This window comes from Aquarana catesbeiana, linkage group LG05 (assembly GCF_042186555.1).
Source record: "Aquarana catesbeiana isolate 2022-GZ linkage group LG05, ASM4218655v1, whole genome shotgun sequence".
Classification (NCBI taxonomy): domain Eukaryota; kingdom Metazoa; phylum Chordata; class Amphibia; order Anura; family Ranidae; genus Aquarana; species Aquarana catesbeiana.
In genome coordinates, this window is record NC_133328.1 from 9,904,709 (window position 1) to 9,913,421 (window position 8,713).

The window sequence follows — 8,713 nt, forward strand, 5'->3', positions numbered from 1 at the left end:
TCCTCTATCTGCTGACTTTGCCAAACCTATACACACTATAACAACCTCTTTTGTGGTCATATTTATGGATGAATTACCCAAAGCATGTAGTTAAAGGGCCTGCCTGAATACTTTCAAATGGTACTGTTTAATTTTTTTTTCTCCTATTATTATCTTGGTAGGTAATAGCAGAATGTAAAAATGTGCTAAAATTTTTACAGTGTGTATTCATATATTTGAATTATGACACTTCTTACCTGTCCAGTGGGCGTCCAATAGTGTAAAGTAAGGAGGGGCTGTCCAAAGTAACACACATTATTTATGCATTCAGCTCTCAATGAAGTGGAGAGGGTTACCTGTCCAAAACATTCCCCCCCCCCCCTAAAATTTGTGCAATGGGCCATCAGAGGGGGTGAGGAATCTGATAGGTGGACCTTATACTTTTGTCTTTAAATACTCCCTACAATAAATGTTATACTGATGTTGGCCAAGAATGTTTGTGTCTAATCTGTTTTCAATGTTTTTGTGCAAAATTACTAATTTTTTTTCTTGTTTGACCCCACGGTTTCCTTCCACGCCACAGGAATGGCAGACTGTGGCCTCCCACTTTGCCCAGTGGAGGGACTTTCCCAACTGCGGAGGGGTAATTGATGGGAAACATGTCCACATAGTCCCACCCCCCAACTCTGGGTCATACTATTATAATTACAAGGGGTTCAATAGTATTGTGATGTTGGCGGTAGTGTCGGCTACTTACGAGTTCCTGTATGTGGACGTGGGGAAGAATGGCCGGATGTCGGATGGTGCAGTCATCGCCCAGACAGAGTTCTACAGGCGTCTCCAGAATCGCAGCTTGGGCTTGCCACCTCCAGAAGACAATGCGGAAGGACTCCCATTCGTCTTCGTTGCGGATGAAGCATTTGCACTGAGGGACCACCTTATGCGGCCATTCCCGATGAGGACCCTCACCATGGAACAGAGGGTTTTTAATTACCGCTTATTTTTTACACCCATACAGATGGCAGAATATAAACTCAATCACATCATCCTGGCTCGCTGTGTTCTACACAACTTTTTAAGGAGAAATTCTCTCAACTATGCTGCCTCAGTTGGGCCTGAGGCCGTAATTCATAATAAACAAACGCTGACGGCGCTTGAAACTGGCCGTCCTGGCTTGCCCCCCCAGAGTGCCCCCGAGGTCCGTCTAAGATACATGGAATACTTTGTGGGTAGGGGGGCCATCAATATGCCAGACAATGTCTGAGACATTTTTTAATAAAAAATAACTTTTAAACTTAAGAAATATTTTATCTTGCCTTTCTTTTAGCTGTCTCCTTGGTTTTCTTTTAATGGTATTATTTAGTTGGCCTTTTGATTCAACGGTGCAAACAAAATTTATTTCAGACATGAGGTGACAATCTCTTCTTCGGCTAATATTATAAAAGTATGTTGTGGGTCTGCTACACACACCTTGTTTTTGTTGTTAATGTATGTAATGCATTACTGACAAAAATATTCATCATTTTCAGCACCATGGCCGAAATTTGGGTAGTCATGAAAATGGCGTGATTGTGTAAAATTATAAAGCACTGTGGGTGTTATTTACTAAAGGAAAATACACTTTGCACTACAAGTGCACTTGAAACTGCACTTGTAGTGCAAAGTGGATTTGCCTTTAGTAAATAACACACATTGGGGGTTATTTATGAAAGGCAAATCCACTTTGCACTACAAGTGCACTTGGAAGTTCAGTCGCTGTAGATCTGAAGGGTAGATCTGAAATGAGGGGAAGCTCTGCTGATTTTATCATCCAATTATGTGTAAGCTAAAATGCTGTTTTTTTAATTTCCTTGCATGTCCCCCTCAGATCTACAGCGACTGCACTTCCAAGTGCACTTTGCACTTGTAGTTTGCACTTGTAGTGCAAAGTGGATTTGCCTTTCGTAAATAGCCCCTATTGCCACAGAAAAAAATAACTTTACTACAAAAACTGCTTTTGAGCATTGAAAGAAGAAGCCACACATTGGTCATTATCCAAATTTTTACCTAAAGCACAATCACATGTGCGTTTATAAAAAGGTTTTTTAACAAACCAACATGTTTGTTGTATACAATTTTGTTAGTTCACATTTATTCTAAATAGCCTTTAATAGGTAAAACAGGTATGTTTAAAACCATAAAACAAGACACAGCTCTGGAACTTACAAAGTTCAAATTTTAGAAAGTGAAGGCAATATCAGACATGAGTATGTACAAACTGTGTTTGATATTGCGTTCATCATATGGGGTGATGTCACCCCCGGAAAAGTCAAATTTTGAAGATGCACACAAATTGCCTAATGTCAACATGTGCTAGCTGCCATCATGGGGGATCAAGGGACGTGTTTTGGGGGTGAAACACCTTTCTCTCATCTACTTTATAATCGAGGAAGGGGTTGCACCCACAAAACGCGTACATTAATCTTCCGTGATGGCACATGTTGACACACTGTGTGCATCTTCAAAATTTGGCTTTTTAATACATAAAAAATTAGTCAGAAAAAAAACAAAAAAGCTGAAGAAATTTAGGGATTTCTGGGTGTTTTAGATGATGATGTTTTTCATTTTGTTTTGAACATCATTGATGTTTTGCTTTAGGTTTTCTAAATCCCTATTACACCCCATTATCTCCCCAATGAGAATCTGGGCACTTTCACTTGTGAAATGACATTCTTCTTCCACAACATCCCGATCACCTAAAAAAAAACACACCATGTATTATAAATATGCAGTCATCCATCTATTACCTGAAGCTGTGGTCGCAGACACTCACCTGTTGTGGTCACAATTTCTACAACGTCTCACTCCTCATCCTCTGGTTGGGTTTGGGGGATTTCACGTTCTTCCTGAGGTGGGGGGTCCCTGGTGTCCTCTGATGAGGGGTGTCCTCTGAGTCTTTTCTCCCCTATGTGAAAAAAAATAGGTATACTTAGCACACAGATATTTGATAGCAGAAATAGGAATATGAAACATTGCTTGGAAGTGTTGTACAATTGTCTGTTTTGGCAGAGTTCCAAGCTGAAGAAATATTTTTGGACCTTTGTAAAGCTTGAATACTTACCTGTTTTGTGCAAGCTTCACAGATGGAGACACCCCTATAGTATTCACTGGAGCACCTGTGTGGGCCCCCTAATAAAAAGGGTGTTCTGTTGTCCCACGCTAGTGCTCCAGTGTCCAGATGTGTCCTCTCCTTACACAGAATCTAGTTTGCATTTCATTCTAGTTACAAACCCATCTAGACAACCAACTTTTTTTAAGAGACGTAGGCCAGAAAAAATGTACTGAACTGCATCTATCCAAAACATGGTGTTTTAGTGGCCGAACGAACAATGTTTCCTATGAACGAATAATGTGTCCATGAACATGAAAGTTGCCATTTTAAACTGTACAACAGTAAAGAAAAGCACATGGAGCAGCATGAACGTAATAAAAATAAAGAATAGGAACACAGGACAACTACTTACTTTTTTGCAGCACTCTCCTGATCCTTCTATACTGATTGTGCTCCCTTAATTTGAGGTCCGACCACCGTTTCCTCAGTTGATCCTTGGATCGTCATACCCCAAACTTTCTGTGCAGACTCTTCACAACTTTAGTCATGATCTTGGCTTTCTGACATTTGGGTTTGGGTAAGGTCCATACTTCCCGTAGTAGTCGGCCCTCTTCAAGATGTCCACCATATTCACCATATCCACCATCTCTACAAAGGACGTATTCGATGCCTTAAATCTCCTGCGGGATTGTGACGTTTCTGGCTCTGGGCTTTCCTCCTCCTTGTTGCTGCTATTATCATGCACCTGCTCTGTCTCCGCCATGTGCTCTCCCCCACTGCGCCGAAAGAGAAGGGGTGGGGAATAGACTAGAAAAAGCGTCAGGGGCGGGCGGAAGTTTCAAAGCATAACACGCGCAGATCGTGATAACGAAGGTACAATTTTAACTTGGGCCTATACTGCTTATAGATCGAGGCCTATATTGGGATAAGATTATGAGAGTTTAGCCTGACATTAGGGTTTGTCTTGTGTTGTGTCTTGCAGAGAAAATAGATCTAGTCAATGATCATGAATTCATGCCAATATTCATTGATATGTTCAGGGAGCTGCCCTGTCTATGGCAGGTAAACCACCCTGATTATAAGAATCAAACAAAGAGTACAGATGAGCTTCGTGTTCGAATCGAACGCATGTTCGACTCGAACATCGCCTGTTCGGTCGTTCGCCGAATTATGAATGATATGGGCCATTCGCGCCAAGTTCGAGTGGCGCGTAATGGCCCATAATTCACTGCGGCATCGCAGTGCATTGCTGACTGATGATTGGCCAATCACAGCGCCGTCTGTACAGAGAGTCGTCATTGGCCAAAGCCAGGATGGCTTTGGCCAATTATGGCTCAGGGGGTTTAGTACATGACCCACACTATATAAGGCTGCCTGCACGGCGGCCCTGTGTAGTGTGTTCCGGCGTTGAGAGAGAGAGATAGATAGACAGAGAGACAGTGTCATTTGATTTAAGTTAGATAGAGTAGGCAGGCGAGTCAGTTAGCTGCACTTACAGTGTATTGTGTATATATATATACATCCTAGGTGTTGTATATGTATGTGTGTGTATATATATATATATATATATATATATATATATATACACATACATATACAACACCTAGGATGTATATATATATATATACACTGTATTCAGTTTAGCTAGATCCGTTCCTGTTATTCTCTTCCTACTACTGACAGGCAGGCAGGTGTTTTTACAGTATTTACAGCTACCTGAAGAAAATTGCTGGTGTTCTTCTGATCCTTTTAGCCCTATTAGCTACAGTATATACAGTTAGTGTAGTGCGTCCTCTGCACAGAGTGCACCTAAAGCTACCTGAAGAAAATTAGTGGTGTTCTTCTGATCCTATTAGTACAGTACCGCAGGCAGCTGTAGTATTTACAAGTTAGTGTAGTGCGTCCTCTGCACAGTATGCACCTAAAGCTACCTGAAGAAAATTAGTGGTTTTCTTCTAAACCTATTAGTACAGTACCGCAGGCAGCTGCAGCATTTACAAGTTAGTGTAGTGTGTCCTCTGCACAGTGTGCACCTAAAGCTACCTGAAGAAAATTAGTGGTGTTCTTCTGATCCTATTAGTACAGTACCAGAGGCAGCTGTAGTATTTACAAGTTAGTGTAGTGCGTCCTCTGCACAGTGTGCACCTAAAGCTACCTGAAGAAAATTAGTGGTGTTGTTCTGATCCTATTAGTACAGTACCACAGGCAGCTGTAGTATTTACAAGTTAGTGTAGTGCTTCCTCTGCAGTGTGCACCTAAAGCTACCTGAAGAAAATTAGTGGTGTTCTTCTGATCCTATTAGTACAGTACCGCAGGCAGCTGCAGTATTTACAAGTTAGTGTAGTGCGACCTCTGCACAGTGTGCACCTAAAGCTACCTGAAAAAAATTAGTGGTGTTCTTCTGATCCTATTAGTACAGTACCGCAGGCAGCTGTAGTATTTACAAGTTAGTGTAGTGCGTCCTCTGCATAGTGTGCACCTAAAGCTACCTGAAGAAAATTAGTGGTGTTCTTCTGATCCTATTAGTACAGTACCGCAGGCAGCTGTAGTATATACAAGTTAGTGTAGTGCGTCCTCTGCACAGTGTGCACCTAAAGCTACCTGAAGAAAATTAGTGGTGTTCTTCTGAACCTATTAGTACAGTACCGCAGGCAGCTGCAGCATTTACAAGTTAGTGTAGTGCATCCTCTGCACAGTGTGCACCTAAAGCTACCTGAAGAAAATTAGTGGTGTTCTTCTGATCCTATTAATACCACAGGCAGGCAGCTACAGTATTTACAGTTAGTGTAGTGCATCCTCTGCACAGTGTGCATCTAAAGCTACCTGAATAAAATTAGTGGTGTTCTTCTCATCCTATTAGTACAGTACGGCAGGCAGCTGTAGTATTTACAAGTTAGTGTAGTGCGTCCTCTGCACAGTGTGCACCTAAAGCTACCTAAAGAAAATTAGTGGTGTTCTTCTGATCCTATTAGTACAGTACCGCAAGAAGCTGTAGTACATACAAGTTAGTGTAGTGCGTCCTCTGCACAGTGTGCACCTAAAGCTACCTGAAGAAAATTAGTGGTGTTCTTCTGAACCTATTAGTACAGTACCGCAGGCAGCTGCAGCATTTACAAGTTAGTGTAGTGCGTCCTCTGCACAGTGTGCACCTAAAGCTACCTGAAGAAAATTAGTGGTGTACTTCTGATCCTATTAATACCACAGGCAGGCAGCTACAGTATTTACATTTAGTGTACTGTGTCCTATGCACAGTGTGCACCTAAATCTACCTGAATAAAATTGGTGGTGTTCTTCTGATCCTATATTAATACCACAGGCAGGCAGCTACAGTATTTACAGTTAGTGTACTGTGACCTCTGCACAGTGTGCACCTGAAGTTACCTGGAGACAATTGCTGTTGTCCTGCTCCTATTAATACCACAGGCAGGCAGCTACAGTATTTACAGTTAGTGTACTGTGTCCTCTGCACAGTGTGCACCTAAAGCTACCTGAATAAAATTGGTGGTGTTCTTCTGATCCTGTATTAATACCACAGGCAGGCAGCTACAATTTTTCAGCCCCTGTTTAACAGGGGCGTGTAATTACAGTTTTTGATGCAATACTTTGCAGCAGGGCTTGTTCCTGCGCTCCAACTAGAGTATCTGTGAGGGGTTGCAGTGTTGTGGCACCAGTGCCTAAGACCCAATTTTTCTGCCTCTGTTCAGCAGGGACATGTAATTATAATTCTTGATCTAATATTTCACAGCAGGGCCTGTTTCTGCGCCCACCAAGAGTAACTGTGAGGACTTACCGTGTTGTGGCACCAGCACCACCACCAACAAAGGCCCAATCTTTCTGCCCCTGTTCAACAGGTGCATGTAATTACAATTCTTGATCTAATATTTCACAGCAGGGCCCATTCCTGCGCCCACCAAGAGTAACTGTGAGGGCTTACAGTGTCGTGGCAACACCAACACCTAAGGCCCCAATTTCTGCAGAGTATATAGGGCAGGCCCCTACTTTCAAACATCTAACTTACAAAGGACTCCTACTTGCAAACGGAAGGAGACAACAGGAAGTGAGATGAAATCTACCCCTAAATTCTCTCCTGTAAGAGTTAATATGGGCAAAACGTGTCTCCTCTCCACTGATGCTTTATCACCAATCCTTGTTTCACTAAAACCCCCAAATTTTCAAAAACATTTGTCATTGGGACAGAAAGTGAGGTGAAATTTTCTGAAGAGGTGCTCAGACAGCAAAACAAATGTTACAGGGGTGATAACCCTTCCCTATGTTTTCCAAAAAGCTTTAAAATAGATTTTTTGGCTGGAGCTACACTTTAAAAATGAACCAGTTCAAAACTACAAACAGATTCTACTTAACAACAAACCTACAGTCCCTGTCTTGTTTGCACCACCTGTATACTGCTGTTCAGAGGGCCTGGGGCTCCACGCTTTTCCTTTTTGTTAATTTGGGTGCGGGGTTCCCCTTAATATCCAAACAAGACCCAAAGGGCCTGGTAATAGACTGGGGATGGGGGGAGTACCCATGCCGATTGTCTCACTGGTTTTCATCCATATTACCGGGACCGGACTTTACATTAAAGCCGTAAGCAGTTTTAAATTACTGTTATTACTTTAAAAATGTCATTTTGTGCAGGGACTGTTCTAAACATGGGAAACATGTGCCAATGTACAGGCATACTATAGACACCCCCAGGTATGATATTTAAAGGAATATTTCACCTTTTTTTTTCGCTTTAAGCATCATTAAAATCACTGCTCCCGAAAAAACGCCCATTTTTAAAACTTTTTTTTGTATTGATAGATGTGCCCTGGGGCAGGACCCGGGTCCCCATACCATTTTTAGGACAATACCATGCAAATTATCCTCTAAAATTAGCACTTTTGATTTCGAACGTTCGAGTCCCATAGACTTTAATGGGGTTCTAACGTTCGTGCAAATTTTCGGTCTGTTCGCAGGTTCGGGGGGTGTTCGGCTCATCCCTAACAAAGAGCAAGGCAGCGCTGGATCAATTGGTGCAATTTGTAAAGCCGGTGGTCCCCACAGCAGAAAGCCTTTATTTGAAGGCCCTAATTGGTGGCATGAGGAGCTCTTATCTTAGGGAGCACAAAAAGGCCCAGGATTCCCTGAGATCAGCAGCTGCAGCAGATGACATTTATCTCCCCAGGCTGTGGTACTATAACAGACTGCATTTTCTGGCAGACCAGAGAGAACCCAGGCCAGCACTCTCCAGTCTTCCTTCCCCCCCAGCTGAGGCTTCCGACGCCCAACCTGGGCCTTCCAGGCAACAACATGTGGAGGAGCCCAGCTTGAGTCAGGTATAGCATTCTTCAAAATATTTCTGTTTGTCAAATTAATGATGTAAAATATATGTTAGTTTTGATAACTAATTTCTGATTTCACAAAGTGTTTTACATATCAACAGACAGTAGTGGCCACAAATGATTGTGACAAGAATGAAAAATGCTGGGCTCAGAATAATAGTCTTTTCTTTTTTTTTTTTTTTTCAATCAAGTTTTTATTGGAATTTTCAAACATGGGTCAACATGTTACATAAAAGTCAAAAGAAATTGCTTGTAAATACAGTAATGCGGACGCAGCCGCTTTGTTTTGAAGATTTAAACAGTAACAGTACAAACA